The sequence below is a fragment of the Lutra lutra genome, chromosome X (genome assembly GCF_902655055.1).
Source record: "Lutra lutra chromosome X, mLutLut1.2, whole genome shotgun sequence".
NCBI lineage: Eukaryota > Metazoa > Chordata > Mammalia > Carnivora > Mustelidae > Lutra > Lutra lutra.
Window position 1 is genome coordinate 77,030,048 of NC_062296.1, and position 18,380 is coordinate 77,048,427.

Genomic DNA, 18,380 nt, shown 5'->3' on the forward strand with positions numbered 1-18,380 from the left:
TTCTTCATCTTGATAATCGGCTTCTTGGAGGGTTGTAAAATTACCCTGTCTTCTTGGGAGTAACTTGGCCTTTTTTTTTTTTTTTCTTTTTACCAGTTTTAAAATTTACCTACACTTTACACTCCACAGTAATTTGCCTTCTAGTACTGCATCTGACACACTGACTCATACATGTGTGTGGAAGGATGGGTACAAAAGAGGCAAAACCACTGTTTCTGAATAAATCATGCTTTGTACCATGAATACTGTGCAGCTCTTGCAACCGATCATGAAGAATTATATATATTTGTGGAAGAAAATTTTGAGATCAGTTGCTAAACAAAGAATGCAAATTATAAGTTACTTTCAGATAGGTGAAAATTTATAAATACATTATATGAATACATATTTAAGTGTATATCTGCTAATATATACGCTTTGTTGCTAACCCTGGTTACCTCTGAAAGGGAACGTATGTCTGCATTTTTGAAGATTTTTCACTGAGCACACAATATATGTATAACTAATAAGTGATAAATCAAAGAAATAGAAACAAGAAGGCTTGCGTTTTGCTTTTTCCCCATTTTTGAGTTAGCGCACAATACAATAAGTTATGCTTAAAAACAAGAGAGCTAGAAAAGAGTGATACTGGCATTAATTGTCAGGTGTGTTATAAAGTCTGTCTTATGTTCGGTGGCTTCTGTTACGGTGCTATCACAGAAAATAATAACAATGATTAGGGCTATAGTGACTCTCAAAGTTTATCTGATCAGTTTACAGAATAAACCTCAAAAATAAAACCTTGTCCTGTGAAGTTTTAGTGCCATTTCTAATGACAAACCTGAAAAGTTTATTAAGGATTGTGTTTCTCAGTAATGCGTTTATGTTTCATTATATGGTATTCATCAATCTTGGTAATAAATCTTTTAGCTTATTAGTTTCAATATATTGCCTACAAGTTATTTTTAGATAGTCTGGAAACATAAACACATAATCTGTGAAAAACGGCAGTTTCATTTCTTCCTTTCTAATTTAGTTGATCTTTTGAATATTTTCTTGTTTTTCTCTGGCTAGGAACCACGGTAAAAGGTTAATAGAACTAATGACAGTAGAAGAAATCCTTCTGTCTTTTCTTATCTCAGGAGTCCAGTTTTTCAGTATTTCATCACTAAGTATGATGTTTGCTGCATTGTTCTCGGTTTTCCGTTTGGGGATGGTTTTGTTTGTTTGTTTTTGTTTTTTGTTTTTAGTTTTAAGTGGGTGGTAAATTATGGTTTCTCTATGTCTATTGCAATAGTGCATGATTTCCTTCCTTTGTTTTCTTAAAGTGGTTTGATTTCAAAATGTTAAACCCACAAGAATTCATTCTTGAATGAACTTCAATTTATACATTGTGTTTTATAGTTGTTACATTCTTGATTCCATTTGTCAAACAAGTTGTTTTCTGCATTTGGTGACATGAGACATAAACCTTACGTTTTCTTCATCAACTTGGTATAAAGTTTATAAGGGTCTCCTAGAACATTTGGGGGAGTGTTCTTATATTTTGTGACAGAGTTTATACACGATTCTTGTTACTTCTTTCTTATTATGTATAAAAGATCAGGAATCCAGACACTAGGCCATGGTGTTCATTTGTAAGAAGGATTTTCATTATAGACAATTTATTTAATAATTATAGGACTGCTGAGATTTCTCAAGATTAAAAAATATTTCAGCCTTTTATATCATTTCAAATTTATTAGTATGCTTTTAAAAATAATATCATGTATTTGTCTCCAGGATCTGTAGTGATGATCCCTTCTGCATTTATTTTATTGATAATATGTGTCTCTAATTTTCTTGATAAATCTTGCAAGGAGTTTTTAATTTTTATTCTATATTTTTTAGATATAATTGACACAAGTCTCTGTAATTTTTTTTCTTTTTTTAAAAGACTTTATTTATTTATTTGACAGAGATTAGAGAGATCACAAGTAGGCAGAGAGGCAGGCAGAGAAGGGGGGTCAGGCTCCCTGCTGACAGCCCGATGTTGGGGGCTCGATCCCAGGATCCTGAGATCATGACCTGAACCAAAGGCAGAGGCTTATCCACTGAGCCACCCAGGCACCCCAAGTCTCTGTAATTTAAGGTGTACAATGTCACGATTTGATATATGCGAACATTGTGAAATGATTACCACAATCAAGTTAGTTTTTTTATTCTATTAAAAACAAAACTTCTGGATTTGTCTGTCTTCTCTTTGCACTTATTCAAAATCCATTAACTGTTCTTAATCTTGTTTCATATTTTTTAGTGATTAGTAGAAAATTATACTTTAAAATTTTTTTTTGAGGTAGATTACCAGGTTCTAAGTTTTTGCCATTTCCATTTGTGTAGTTAATTCTATAAATTTTCCTTTAGACACGTATTTTGGTGCATCTCGTATTTTAATAGCTTTATGGAAGTATAATCTAAAATAAACTGCACAACTTTAAAATAAGCAGTATACATTATGAAATATGTACATATTTGTGAAGCAAGCAGTATAATCAGGATGACGTAAATATCCATGGACCCACCTTCCCACGTTTTCTAGTGGCACATTCATATTCTCTTCCTGCTGATGCTGCCCAGATTTGCGCATGCTGTGTACATTCTTGTACAGGTCTTTATACAACGATATAGTTTCACTTGGATTTACTTTCACGTTGGATAAACTTCACAGAATGGATTGTGGATCATGTGATTAGGGTCTCTTTAAAATTTATTTTACAATGTGACAAATATTTTTCAACATGATCATATCACTTTGTACCCTATCAACAGTGTGAATGTCTCAGTCACTCTGCATCATAGTAAGTGCTTGCTGTGTATTTGTATTTGTAGCTGTAGCCCTTCTGGTGGGTACGCAGTGGTATCTCACTATCACTCTAAATTGCATGGGTAGAGCCAAGTCTTATTCTTTTCTCTTCCAGGCATCCCCCGTAAAAGGAGAAAACAAATTAAAGGCCTGATGTTAATCCTTTCCATTTGTTACTTTTGCATGTGTGGTTACTTTTATGGCTTGATAGATTTTTTTCTCTGTGAAATACTACAAAAATAACTGTAGGCTCTGGGTGATATTTTTCTTCCTCTAGGGACAATTTCTTTTCCTTTATAAGGGCAGTTACCTACGGGAAGTTCTTTTTTTCCTTGAGACCTTTTCTTTTTCTTTTTCTTTTTTTTTTTTTTAAGATTTTTATTTATTTATTTGACAGAGAAAGAGAGAGATTACAGGTAGGCAGAGAGGCAGGCAGAGAGAGGGGGAAGCAGGCTCCCAGCTGAGCAGAGAACCCAACACAGGGCTAGATCCCAGGACCCTGAAATCATAATCTGTGCCAAAGGCAGAGGCTTATCCCACTGAGCCACCCAGGTGCCCCCCCCTTGAGATCTTTTCAAACTGGGTCTCAAGTGTTACAAGATGTTTTGAATTTCTGGTTCATATGGACATTGAAGGCACAGCCCCTCAGGGATATTAAAAGAACACATGAGGTTTGTTTTGTTTGTTTGGTCTTCTACGTCTCTGGACCCTGAGCTCAGTGTGTGTCTCCTGACAAGGTAAGAGTATAGGGAGACCCACCTGCTCAGGTGATTAGCTGCTTAGCCTCTACTTTCTGCTTAGTGCTTTGAATGTTCAGTCACTGATTTTGACTTGGCAAATAACTTAGGGGAAAGTGGTTCTAAATTCGTATCTCACTACCTGGGCTTTTCTTCTTCCTGATGTCCTGGGCCTTCCATGCTTGTTTCCTTGAGTTTGTGGTATCTTGAGGAGGTATCTTTAATACATTTCCAGCTTTCCCAGTTTTTCTCAGGATATTCAGGCTAGTTGACTGTTACAAGAAAGAGGTATATTCCCTCAAACTGCTTTTTGAAATAAGTTTCAGTTAACAGGTATTTTTTCCTCCCATAGCAAATTAATTCCAACTTTACATCAAGACTATAGATAATAATTTAGCTTTCTCTTTTGAGGTGATTGTACATTCATTTGCAATTATAAGAAATAATACAGCGACATTCTTGTACTGTTTGCCCAGGTTCTACTTTTAACATCTTAAAAAACTATATACAGTATCTCAACCAAGATATTAACACTTACAGGCAAGATATGGAATATTTTAATTACCACAAGAATCCCTGGTGTTTCCATTTTATAAGCAAGCCCTTCCCTCCCTGCCTGTTTGCCCATCTCTGGCTCTAGACAACTGATCTGTTCTTCATTTCTATAATTTTTCATTTATGAATATTTTATAAGTGAAATCATTCTTTATTTGACCTTTGGGATTGGCTTTTTTTCAGTCTGTAATTATCTGGAGATTCATCAAGGTTGTTGTGTGTATAAATAGGGGTTTTTGTTGTTGTTTTTACTGAGAATTCTATGGTATGGATGTACCACGTTTTATTTAATCATTCACTCTTAAAGACATCTGGGTGTTTCCAATTTCTGGCTCTTACTGAAAAGCTGTGATAAACATTTCAGTACATGTTTCCTTGTGAACGTGAGTCTTCATTTTCTAGGATAAAACTCAAAAGTACGATTTCTGTGTTATATGGTATTTGCATGTTCAGTTTTTATGAAAACTGCCTAACTTTTTTCAGATTGGCTGTGTTTTACATTGTAACAAGCCGTGTATGAGTTTGTCTTCATCCTTGCCAGCATTTTGCAGTGTAAATCTTTTTTTATTCTAGCCATTCTAATAGGTGTGTAGTGGTATCTCATTGTAATTTTAATTTGTATTTGCCTAATGATTATAATTAAACATATTTTTATATGTTTATATATTTTTATATATATTTTTTTGTTTATATATTTTTATATATATTTTTTATATATTTTTATATATATATACATTTTATATATTTTTATATAATATTAAACATATTTTGTGTGATTATTTGCTTTTTTTTCTTTCTCTCTCTTTTTTTTTTAAGATTTTGTTTATTTATTTGACAGAGAGAGAGAGAGATCACAAGTAGGCAGAGAGAGAGGAAGGGAAGCAGGCTCCCCGCCTAGCAGAGAGCCCGATGTGGGGCTCGATCCCAGGACCCTGGGATCATGACCTGAGCCGAAGGCAGAGGCCTTAACCCACTGAGCCACCCAGGTGCCCCTGTGTGATTATTTGCTATATGTATATCCTCTTTGGTGAAATTTCTGTTCATTTCTTTTGACCTTTTTCCAGTTGGAGTTTTAAAAATTTATGGGGCGCCTGGGTGGCTCAGTCGTTAAGGGTCTGCTTTCGGCTCAAGTCGTGATCCCAGGGTCCTGGGATCTAGCCCCCCATCAGTCTCCCTGCTCAGTGGGAAGCCTGCTTCTCCTTTCCCGCTCCCCCTGCTTGTGTTCCCTCTCTTGCTGTGTCTCTATCTGTCAAGTAAATAAATAAGATCTCTAAAATGAATGAATGAATGAATGAATGAATATGTTATATATTATAGATACTCATCCTTGGTCAGATATATGGTTTGTAAATGATTTCTTCTAGTATGTACCTTGTTCCCAGTTACTTACTAGAAGATAAAACTGTTAGCACAGCCAAAGTTTTAAATTTTGATGAAGTCTAATTTATTAATTTTGCCTTGTATGGATTGTACATTTAGTGTCGGATATCTCAACTCTTTGGTTAGCCATAGGACCTGAATGTTTCTATCCTATTTCTTTTCTATATGTTTTATAGATTTTGTTTTACATTTTGATCTATGATACGTTTTAAGTTGACTTTTGTATGAGGTGTGCAGTTTAAATTGCAACTCTATTTTGAGCCTGTGTGTATCCAATTACTATAGCACAGTTTTTGAAAAGACCATTATTTCTCAATGGAATTGTTTCTGCAGCTTTATAAAAAATAAACTGGCCACACTGCATGTGGTTATTACTAGGTTCCCATTCTGTTTCATTGATCTATGTGTCTAGTTCTTTAGTAATACCACAATATCTTGAACACTGTACCTGTATAATACATCTTGAAATTGGGTAGAATGATTCCTCCAACTTTATTCTACTATTTCAAAATTTTGTTAGGTTTTCTAGTTCCATTTTGTGTTCATTTTAATTTTAGAATGCTCTTGTTAATAACTACAAAATATATTGTTAGTATTTACTTAGGAATTACATTAAACCTGTATATCATTTTGGAGAGTATTTAAATCTTTACTAAATCTTAAATCTTCTACTCCATGAGCTTGGTATGTCTCTCCATTCGTTTAAATTTTCTTTGGTTTCTTTCATCAGTTTTTGTATACAAGGCCTATACATATTTTGTTAGATTTGCCTCTAAGTATTTAATTTTTGAAGCACTTGTAAATTCTTTTTTTTAAAATTTCAGTGTACACAAGATCATTGCTAGTATATAGAAATACAATTGAACTTGTATGTTCATCTCGTGTCATGTAGCCTTGCCATGTCACTTATTTAAGAAATTTTAATAGATTCCTTGGGATTTTTCCATGTGGACATCATGTTATTTGTAGATAGCAATAGTTTTATTTCTTCCTTTTAGTTTTATATGCCTTTTGTTTCCTTTTCTTGCCTTATTATCCTGGCTCACCTTCCAGCACTATTTTGAATAAATATGAGAGTGAGCATACTTGCCTTTTATTCTTGAACTTAGCAGAAAAGCACTTAGTTTTTTGTTTTTTTTTTTAAGATTTTATTCATTTATTTGACAGAGATCATGAGCAGGCAGAGAGGCAGGCGGGGGTGGGGGGTGGGAAGCAGGCTCCCCACTGAGCAGAGAGCCCAATGTGGGGCTCTATCCCAGGACCCTGGGATCATGACCTGAGCCAAAGGCAGAGGCTTTAATCCACTGAGCCACCCAGGCGCCCCAGGCACTCAGTTTTTAACCATTATACATAAGGTATATTTTAGATCTTTTGTATATCCTCTTTATCAACATTAGAAATTTCTCCATATTCCTATTTCTCTGAGACTTTTTATCATGAGTAACTAGATGTTGAATTTGGTTAATGGATTTTATTTCATCAACTGATAAGTTTATGTCCTATTCATTCCTTAGCATGTTAATATGGTAGATTACATTGGTGGGTTTTCAAATACTGCACCAACATTGGATGCCTGGATTTAAACTTACTTGTTTGTGGTGCTTACTCTTTTTATATGCTTCTGAGTTCTATTGCTAATATTATGTTAAGGATTTTGTGTCTGTGTTTGAGAGATAATAATCAATCTGTCCTAGCTTTATATCTTTGTCTACTTTTTATATCTTAGTAACACTAGCTTCATAAAGTGAATTGGGAGATGTTTCCTCTTTTATTTGCTATTCTTCTGTTTCTGCTTTTGATCTCAAGTTTTGATGTGTTATATTTTTTTGTTTTTTTCCAGAGATTAATTTTTTTTCCTTGATACTAGTTTGACTTAGGGATTTTTTACAAGTGTGTTGTTTCGTGTATAAATTTTTGAAGATTTCCTGTTACATTTCTATTATTGATTTACTGTTTGATACCAATATGGTCAAAGAACATACTCTTAGGATTTCAGTTATCTTCAATTTGTTGAGCTTTCTCTTTTGCCCCAGGATATGTTCTATCTTGGTATATATTCCATGGACACTTGAAAAGATTTGCATTTTGTTGTTATTTGGCATAGGGTTATATAAATATCAATTGGGTACTGTCAGTGAATGGTGCTGATTTCTTCAGCATCCTTGCTGTTTCTACATTTATTCTATCAACTATAGAGAGAGAGGTTTGACATTTCCAGCTCTAATTATGGATTCATCTGTTTCTCCTTTCAGTTCTATCAGTTTTGCTTCTCATGTTGTAGCTCTGGTTGTTAGATACAGATACATTTAGGATTACTGTATCTTATTGGATTGAGCATACATCTTTGTGTGGTGTCCATTTCTTTTTGGTAATTTTCTTTGCTCCGAATTTTGTTTACCTGATATTAATATTCAGTATTCCCTTTCTTGCTTTCATTTGATTTTTGTTGGCATGATGTATCTTTTCCCATAATTTGCTTTCAGTCTGCCTAAGTCATGGTATGAGTGAGGATGGAGTCTCAGGTTTTGTGTGGTATTTGGGTGAAGTAGAGCTGTTATTCTAGTTAGTTATCATTTAAGGAAATAATATAAAATAATCTTATTTTAATCACATAATTTTATATATATAGTGGAAGTGTAGTTTTTCTGCATATGGAATTCTAGGTTGACATTTTTATTTTTCTTTCAGCACGGAAAGGAGGTGCTTCATTTGTCCAATTCTCTACTATAAACCATTGATTTTCTGATAATATTCTTGTTGTTTTGGTATAAAGTTTATAGTAGTCTCAACATAATTGAGGAGTGTTTTTAGTGTTTCTGTTCTCTGGAAAAGATTATGCAAGATTACTGTTGTTTCTTTTTAACTATATGGAGAACATCAGGCCCTCAGGCACAAGGGTGTAGAATCATTGGTAAGAAGGATTTAATTACACTCTTAATCTCACAAAACAGAGGGTTGATGGGGGGTGGGGGGTGGGGAGAGGGGTGGGTGGGGTTATGGACATTGGGGAGGGTGTGTGCTATGGTGAGTGCTATGAAGTGTGTAAACCTGGCGATTCACAGACCTGTACCCCTGGGGATAAAAATATATGTTTATAAAAAATAAAATTTAAAAAAAGGATTTAATTACAGATGCAGTTTATTAAGTAGATATAGAATTGTTGATATTTTCTAAATTTTCTTTTTCCTTTTTTTGAGCTGATTATTTCTTGGAATTTACTGATTTCAGATAACTTCAAAATATGGTCATAACTTATGCTATTATGCATGTGTCTCAAGGATCTATAGCAATAATCCACTCTACATTCTTGGTAGTAATGTTTAGATATATTTTTCTTTTTGCAGGGGGAGGGGGAATAAGTGTTGTCAGGAGTTTATAATTTTTTGCCTTATTCCAAAAAAGAACAACAGCAGCAACATCAAAAAACAACTTTTAGATTTTTAAATTTTCTCTTTGTAATTTATTAATGTCATTCACTTATCTTAATTTTATCATTTTATTTCTATTATGTTTTAGTTAAAAATTACTTCATTTTTCAGTTTCTTGAGGTGGATGATCATTTAAAATTTTTAGTACTTCCTCTTTTGGGATTTAGTGCTTTATCTAAACTTTTTTTAAAATTTAATTTTTTTTTTTTTCAGTGATCCATAATTCATTGTTTATGCACCACACCCAGTGGTCCATGCAATGCATGCCCTGCTTAATACCCACCACTGGGCTCACCCAACCGCCCCCCCCCCTCCCGCTCCAAAACCTTCAGTTTATTTCTCAGAGTCAACAGTCTCTCATGGTTTATCTCCCCCACCGATTTCCCCCAACTCACTTCTCTCTATCTCCCAGTGTCCTCCATGTTACTCCTGATGCTCCACAAGTAACTGAAACCATATGATAATTGACTCTCTCTGCTTGACTTATTTACTCAGCATAATCTCTCCCAGTCCCGTCCATGTTGATACAAAAGTTGGGTATTCATCCTTTCTGATGGAGGCATAATACTCCATTGTATATATGGACCATATCTTTATCCATTCGTCTGTTGAAGGGCATCTTGGTTCTTTCCACTTAAGACACATATTTGGTGCATGCTGCACATTTTGAACAGGTTCATTGGGATATAATTGATTTAAAATAAATTGCACAACATTAAAATTAACTAAGTCTCAAGAAATGTGTGTATTATGAAACCATTTCTACAAATAAGATCATGTAAATATCTACTCCTCCCCCATCAAGTTTCCTTGAGAACTTGTTATTTCTCCTTTCTGACCCTGCCCCAGCCCTCTTCAATTTCCCATGTTTTTACATTTCTGGAGTTGGGTTTTTTTTTTAAGATTTTATTTATTTATTTGACAGAGAACACATGAGCATAAGCAGGGAGAGTGGGAGAGGGAGAAGCAGGCTCCTTGCTGAGCAGGGAGCTTGATGCAGGGCTCGATCCCAGGACCCTGGGACCATGCCCTGAGCCAAAGGCAGATGCTTAACTGACTGAGCCACCCAAGCACTCCATTTTTGGAGTTTTTATATGGAGATATAAATTCATTTTTACTAGGAATAAATGTCAAGAAACAGAATGGCTAGATCACATGACAGTTGTATATTTCAGTTATTTTACAGTATGTCAAAGTGTTGTGTTTTTTTAATATGTCAAAGTGTTATGTGGTGTGAATATACAGTTGTATTCCTTACCAGCAGAATATGAGAATTGCATTTTTTCTCTTTTCTTGTCATCATTTGCTATGGTTGACATTTTTCATTGTTGCCTAATAGGTATGTAGCGCTATTTCACTGTTGTTCTAAATAGCTTGGTGTAACCAAGTCTTATTTTTCTCTGTCCAAACATCCTCACTAAATGGAGAAAATGAATCTCACATGCGATGAAACAGGTGTTCTTTTCTTGCCCATTCACTTTTTGTATGTATGGTTATTTTTTAATGCAGGCTGGATTTTTTGTGTGAAATACTATAGATGTAATTGAAGTTTCTGGGATTTTATCTTTTGCTTTTGAGAAGGAGTTATGGTGGGGGTAGTTCATCTCATCGCAGAGATTGAATCATTTTGAAGCTGGATCTCAGGTTTTGTGTGGAGTTATTTATTTGAGGTTCAAACTGACATTAGGGCATAGCCCCAAGGGGATGCCAAATGAACCCTGGTTTGTTTTTCAGATCCTCTCCTTCCTGGTGGACTGTCAGGTCCATTCTGTGTCCCTGAGTTGGTTGAGATTGCTGCAAGCCCTTTTCACCTTCTTAGCTACAACTTCCTGTTTAATATTATGGACACTCAGCCACAACTTTGGAATCAGTAAAAGCCTTCAAGAGAAAAGCAGTAGTAAATTTGGGTGAATCACACCACATAGGCCTCTCATCTGAGATTCTGTCTCTTCAAAAGCTTGCTTCCTTGGATTAGTATGTTCCAACTTTCTTAAATTTTCTCAGCAGGATGGTTGGGCTACCATTAATAAAAATGCTTAATCTCTACAGAAACTAGTTATAGAAATACTTTTGGATCTGTAGTGTTTTTAATATAAAATTAATATAATCCATATGTCCATTAGATCAATAGTTTTTGTTAAGGCAAATGATCTTCCCAAGGAGTTCATCTTTTTTTCTTATCATTTCACATCATTTAATTTCTTTTAAATATGTCACTGATTCAGTAAATTTTTCTTCACTTTCCAACATGTGCCGTATACAAACCATTTGATGGTTGTACTTACTGAGGTACAACCTTGTGGGAAATAAAAACAGTAAATAATGAGTAAATAAATTTTAGAGGAACTTGTCATATAGCCATACTAACCATATTACTACTTATAACATGTTTAATTAGTGCTTTAGGAACTGACATACTAATTGCGATCTTATCCTGGTGTGTAGAGTTATGAAAGCACCACTTGATGTGAATGTATCCTCCCAACATTATATTTCCTTTAATCCTTTTCCTCTCTTTTGTCACATTTCCTATGTGACAAATGTATCCCTGTCATGTATTTTACATATGCAATACTATTTCCCATTTTTGCTTCATGGAGATGTATTTCAAACATAGAGAAAATTTGTCATATTTATCCACATATTTTCCCTCTTTAGTACTCTTCACTCCTCCCATAGTTTTTAATTTCCATGAGGGGTTCTTTCCCTTCATCCTAAAGACCTTCCTTTAGTATTACTTGTGTTATAGGTTGTACAGCAACAGTAGTCTCAGGTTTGATTGTGTGAATATGTCTTGTTTCATCCTCAGTTTGGAAAGAATTTTGATGGATACAGAATTCTGGGTTGACAGCTGTGTTTTTTCCTTTAGCATTGCAAAAATGCTGCCCCATTTTGTACAGTTCTCCATGGATACTCTTGAGAAGACGGGCATTATTTAAATCATCATTCCCAGATAGGCAATTTATCTTTATTTCTCTGACACTTTTTTTTAAAAGATTTTATTTATTTGACAGAGAAAGAGAGATCACAAGTAGGCAGGCAGAGAGAGAGGGGGAAGCAGGCTCCCTGCTGAGCAGAGAGCCCAATGCAGGGCTGAATCCCAGGACTCTGAGATCATGACCTGAGCCGAAGGCAGAGGCTTAATCCACTGAGCCCCCCAGGCGCCCCTCTCTGACACTTTCAATTGTTTTTATTAAATAAAAAATTGTTTTTATTAAATAATTAAATTTTATTAAATAATTGTTAATTATTCCTTGGCTCTTACCAGTTCAAGTATGATGCACCCACATGAATATTTATTTTGACTTAACCAGCCTTGGTTTACTGATCTTGGATCAATAATTTGACATACTTCTAAAAACTTGGGAATTCTTAATTTTGATTTCCACATATTCGTATTTAATATATAGAAATATGATTATATTGTAATTTTGATCTTGCATCCTGCAACTCTGTTGAAGTCACTAATTCTATGAGAATTTTCAGTAGATTGATTGGGATTTTTAACACACAATGTGTTCTGTAAAATGGGATGATTTTAATTCTTTCTAATATGTGTATCTCTTATTTATTTCTTGATGTTTTAATGGCAACACTTTCTGGTATTATCTTCAATAAGAGTGGTGTTATCAGACTCCCTTGTCTTGTTTTTGAAATTAGAGTGAAAGTTGGGGTACCTGGGAGGCTCAGTTAAGTGTCCAACTCTTGGTTTCAGCTCAGGTCATGATCTGTCATGGGTCCTGGAATCAAGCTCTGTGCTCAGTGGGGAGTCTGCTTCAGATTCTCTCCCTCTCCCTCTGCCCTGCCCCTTGCTTGGATGCACACATGCTCTCTCTGTTGCTCTCTAAAATAAACAAACAAATCTCTAAAAAAAGAAAAAAGAAATTAGAGTGAAAACATTCAGTCTTTCATCATTAAATGTAATGTTTGCTGTAGTTGTTTTTTAAGATACTCTTCAGTAAATTATGGTAGATAGCCCCTGTTAATAACTTGCTGAGATGTTTTTTCTTTAATTATGAAAGGTTGTTGAATTTTTTAAAATACTTTTTCCATGTCAGTTGTTATGATCATATATATATATGTTTTTCTTTATCATGGTGATATGGTGGCTTACAGTAATCGATTTTTAAATGATGATGCAGCTTCTCATAGCTGGAATGAATCCCATTTTGTTATGATACCTAATCAGTATCATACACCATTGCATTAAATTTACTAATTCTTTTTTTTTTTTAATTTACTAATTCTTGAAGATTTTTTCATTTACATTCATCTAAGAGATTGGTCTGTAATTTTCTCTTATACTGTCTTTGTCTGCTTTTGATATCAGGACGTTACTGACCTTACAAAATGAGTTAGGAAACATTCCTTTTTTTTTTCTATTTTCTGAAAGATATTGTATAAAATTGGTGTTAATTCTTTTTTTTTTTTTAAAGATTTTATTTATTTATTTGACAGACAGAGATCACAAGTAGGCAGAGAGGCAGGCAGAGAGAGAGGAAGGGAAGCAGGCTCCCTGCTAAGCAGAGAGCCCGATGCGGGACTCGATCCCAGGACCCTGAGATCATGACCTGAGCCGAAGGCAGCGGCTTAACCCACTGAGCCACCCAGGCACCCAAATTGGTGTTAATTCTTAAATAATTGATAGACTACTAGTGAAACCATCTGGACCTGGAAATTTCTTTGGCAGGTTTTTAAAATTTTGAATCCAATTCTTTCAGTGGACATAAGCTATTCAGTTTCTTTCATCTTGATTGAGTTTAGGTGTTTATGGTTTTCAAGACATTGATCCATTTTTTCAAATTGTCTAATTTGTTCATGTTAAGTTGATTGTAGTATTTCCTTGTTATCCTTTTAATGGCTATAATGTGTGCAATGATAGCTTGCTTCTCTTTCATTTCTCATATTGGTGATTTGGTTTTTTGTTGTTTTTTGGTCAAGTCTTGCAGTATAGCTTTACCAATTTTATTGATTTCTTTTAAAGATTTTTCATTGGTTTATATGTTTTTTTCTATATTTTCAATTTCATTGTTTCCTGCTCTTCTTTTATTATTTGCTTTCTTCTGCTTGCTTTTTGATTATTTGTTCTTTTTTTCTAGTTTATAGCAGTGTTAACTTATATGATTGACTTAAGGCATTTCTCTTTTTTAACGTAAGCACTCCTTATTAAAAATTTCTTTCTCAGCATTGTATAGCTGTTTCCCACACATTCTGATCTGTTAATTTTCATTTTCACTCAGTTTTATGTATTTTTAAATTTTACCTTCAGACTTCCTTGTAGACCATGGGGTTTCTAGAAGTATGTGTTTGATTTCCAAGTGTTTGGAGATTTTCCTCTTGTTTTGTGTTACTGATCACCATTACAGTCAAATAACACTCTGTGATTTCCAGCTCTTTCTTTTATTGATTTCTAATTTAATTTTTTTGCAATCTGAGAGCAGACACTGTATGATATCTATTCTTTTCAATTTGTTGATGTGTTTTGTGGTTCAGAATGGGGATTAATTTGGTGGTCCTTTTTGAGCTTGAGAAGTTGTATATTCTAATGTTATTGGAAGTAGAGTATAGATGTAAGTTATAGCTAGTTGATGGTGTTGAGGAGTTCAGCTGTGTTCTTACTGATTTTCTGCCTCCTGGGTTTGTCTGTTTCTGACAGAGTAGTGTTACAGTCTCCAACTATAATAATGGATTCATCTATTTCTATTTGCACTTATATCAGCATTTTACTCACATATTTTGATACTCTATTATTAGGCACATACACATTAAAGAGTCCTATAACTTACTGGGTTATTGACTCCTTTATTGTTATGTAATGCCCCTCTTTATCTCTAATAATTTTACTTGATCTAAAGTCTATTGTGTGCAAAATTAATAAAGCGACTTCCACTTCCTTTTGATTAGTGATAGCAGAGTGTAACTGTCTCTATCCCTCTACTTTTAATCTGTATGTTCCTATATATTTAAGTGGTTTTCTTGTGGACAGCATATGGCAAGGTCTTTTTTTTTTTTAATATATATTTATCTATTCTTACAATCACTGTCTTTTAACTGGTGTATTTAGACTTGATGTTGAAAGTGATTTTTGGTATAGTTGATTAATATTTACCATATTTAATATTGTTTTCTATTTGATGTCCTTGTAATTGGTTCTTAGTTTTTGCTTCCACACTTCTTCTGCCATTTTTTTAATGGACTGCCAGTTTTATTGAGGTAAAATTGACAAATAAAAATTGCATATATTTAAGGTATACAACATGATGTTTTGATATATGTATACAATGTGAATTAATTAACATGTATCATCTTACATAGTTACCTTATTTTTTTTTCCTTGGTGAGAACACATAAGATTTACTCTCTTAGCAAGTTTAAAGTATACCGTACAGTATTAGTAACTGGATCACCATCCTGTACATTAGCTCTCCAGAAATTATTCATCCTGCATACCTGAAATTTTATAAACTTTAACCAGTATCTCCCCATTTCCCTACCTACCACCCCCTGGCAACCACCATTTTTCTCTCTACCTTTATGAGTTTGACTTTTTTATATTCTATATTTAAGTATGGTTTTAATTGAACATTGTATATGTTCCATTTTCTCTCTTAGCGTATTATAATGCTTCCTTTTTAATTTTTTTTAGTTGTTGCCTGACCTAGTGTTTGCAATATACATTTACATATAATCTAAGCCCATTTTCAAATGCAACTATACTGCTTCATGGGTAGTACCAGGTACCTTATAATAGCAAGTTATTCCTAATTTGTTCTTCCCATCCATTGTATCATTGCTGTCATTCATTTCACTTTTATATAAGCATACATGACACAAATACATATGTATGTATGTACATATATATTATCAAACACATTCCTAGAATTATTTTTAACAAGCTTTTTTCTATTATTTCAATTTAGAAAAGGAAAAATAAAAGTTGTGTTTTTAACTTTATTTATTCATTTTTCAGGATTCTTCCTTTCTTTTTGCAGACAGGAATTTCTGACCTATGTCATATTCCTTTTCTCTAAAGAACTTCTTTTAATATTTCTTGCAAGGCAGGTCTACTGAAAACAAATTCCCTCAATTGTTTGCCTGAGGAGATTTTATTTTTCCTTCACTTTTGCAGGATAATTTCACAGGCAGAATTCTAGGTTAATGTTGTGATATAGAACCTTTACTGCTCTATAACTCCATTCCCACTCACCTTCACTGTGCTATTGTTTTTATGCATACTATCTCTGTATCTGTTCTATAGCCAATAATACATTGTCAAAATTATTCCTTTATGTAAGTGTGTGCCTGTTGAAAAATCTAGTAGAAAGGGAAGTATGAATATATTTACAGAGTTGATTTTATTCTATATTAAACTTATTATGTCCGATATCTTCCTGTGAATTCATGGTACCACTTGGTTTTGTTTACTTGCTCTAATATAGCTTCATTCACAACCCTTTCCTTTGTGTTTATTGTGAAAAATATATTTGTTTATGTTACATGTCCAAAATACAACTTTATAGGTAGATTTGTGTAATTGTCTTTTACATCAGTTATGAAAAGATAGGAACATCAATAAGTAATTAATACTTGCCTGATTATTTATATAATTGTTTTTACTGAATATATATATTTTTTCTGTAATGGTTTGTATTTTTTAAGTCTGGTGCCACTCCTTTTATGCTGAAGAATTTCCTTTAGAATTTCTTACTGCAGTATTCATAACAGATTCTTTCAGTTTTGGCTCATCTGGGAATGCCTTAATTTTGCCTTCATTTTGAAAGATAGCTGTGCTGGATATAGGAACCTTGGTTGTCAGTTCATTCATTTATTTGTTTCAACATTTTGAATATGTTGTCCCATGGCATTCTGACAATGTTTCTCATGAAATGTCAGCTGTTGGTCTCATTGGTGTTAATTTCCACATGATGATTCACTCTTTTTTTGCTTTCAGTATTTTGTCTTTATTTTTTGCTTTTAGGGTTTTAACTGTGATGTCTCTTGATGTGGATCTTCTTACATTTACCCTCTTTGGAATTAGATGAGTTTCTTGATGTATAGATTAGTGATTTTCATCAAATCTGGGAACTTTTTAGCTGTTATTTCTTGAAATACATTTTCTGATCCATGCTGTCTCACTTCTCTATCTGGCATTTTCATTATGTATATGTTGGTACTCTTGATAATGTCTCACTTTCTCTGTAAACTTCACTATATTTTTTTGTATGCTTCAGTTTAATTCCTATTGACTTACCTTCAAGTTTGCTGATTCATTCTTCTGTTGTAATGAGTCTACTTTTAAGCCCCCCTAGTGAATTCTTCATTTTGTTTACTGTAGTTTTCTACTCTAGAATTTTAATTTGCTTCTTTTTAAGAAATAAATAAAATAATTTCTAAGTTGTTGATTTTTTCTCTTTTTTTGGCCAAGGTTCATTTGTTTAAGGCCCTTTTTGTTTGTTTGTTTTAATTGTAGTTCACATACGATGTTATATTTGTTTCAGGTGTACAATGTAGTGATTCAAAAATTCTGTACATTACTCATTGCTCACCATTATAAGTGTAGTCACCATCTACAGCTGTATAATATTATTACAGTATTATTGGCTATATTCCCTATGCTGTACTTTTCATCTCCATGACTTATATAAGTTGTAGCTGGAAGTACCTTTTAACTTTCCTTATCTCTTTTACCTATAATCCCATCCATCTTCCATCTGGAAACTATCAGTTTGTTCTCTGTATTTAAGAGTCTTTTTAGTTTTTATTTGTTCATTGGGTTTGGTTTTTGGATTCTGTACGTAAGTAAAATCATATGGTATTTGTCTTTCTCCATCTGACTTACTTCACTTAGCATAATGCCCTTTAGGTTGACCCATGTTGTCACAGATGGCAAAATATCATTCATTTTTATGGCTGAATAATATTCTAGTGTGTATATACATGTGCACACCATGTCTTCTTTATCCATTATTTTGATATGTGTGTGTTTTCATAGGAGGCCTGGGTGATACAATTAGATAAGTGTGTGTATATGGGATGCCAAAAGGTATCAGTAATATTTTCTTTCAGATGGACATACATTTATTCACTTCATTAATAGTCTTTATGTTACATAAAATGTCAAATGTATAGTTTACTAATATTTCCCAAAAAAGGTAGCTTTATTTTTTTAAAAGGTTTTATTTCTTTATTTGAGAAACAAAGAGTGAGAGAACAAGTTGGGGGTGGGGGCATAGGGAGTAGCAGACTCCCTGTGGAGCAGGGAGCCTGAAGTGAGACTTGATCCCAGGACCCTGGAATCATGACCTGAGCCAAAGGCAGAGGCTTAACTGACTGAGCCACCCTGACATTCCAAAAAATAGGTAGCTTTATTTAACTTGACTTCTATGCTATGTACTCTTTTGGGTTCAGCTTGTTTTGCTAAGTGTAATATCTGTGTAATAGTTTGTAGGACACATTCAC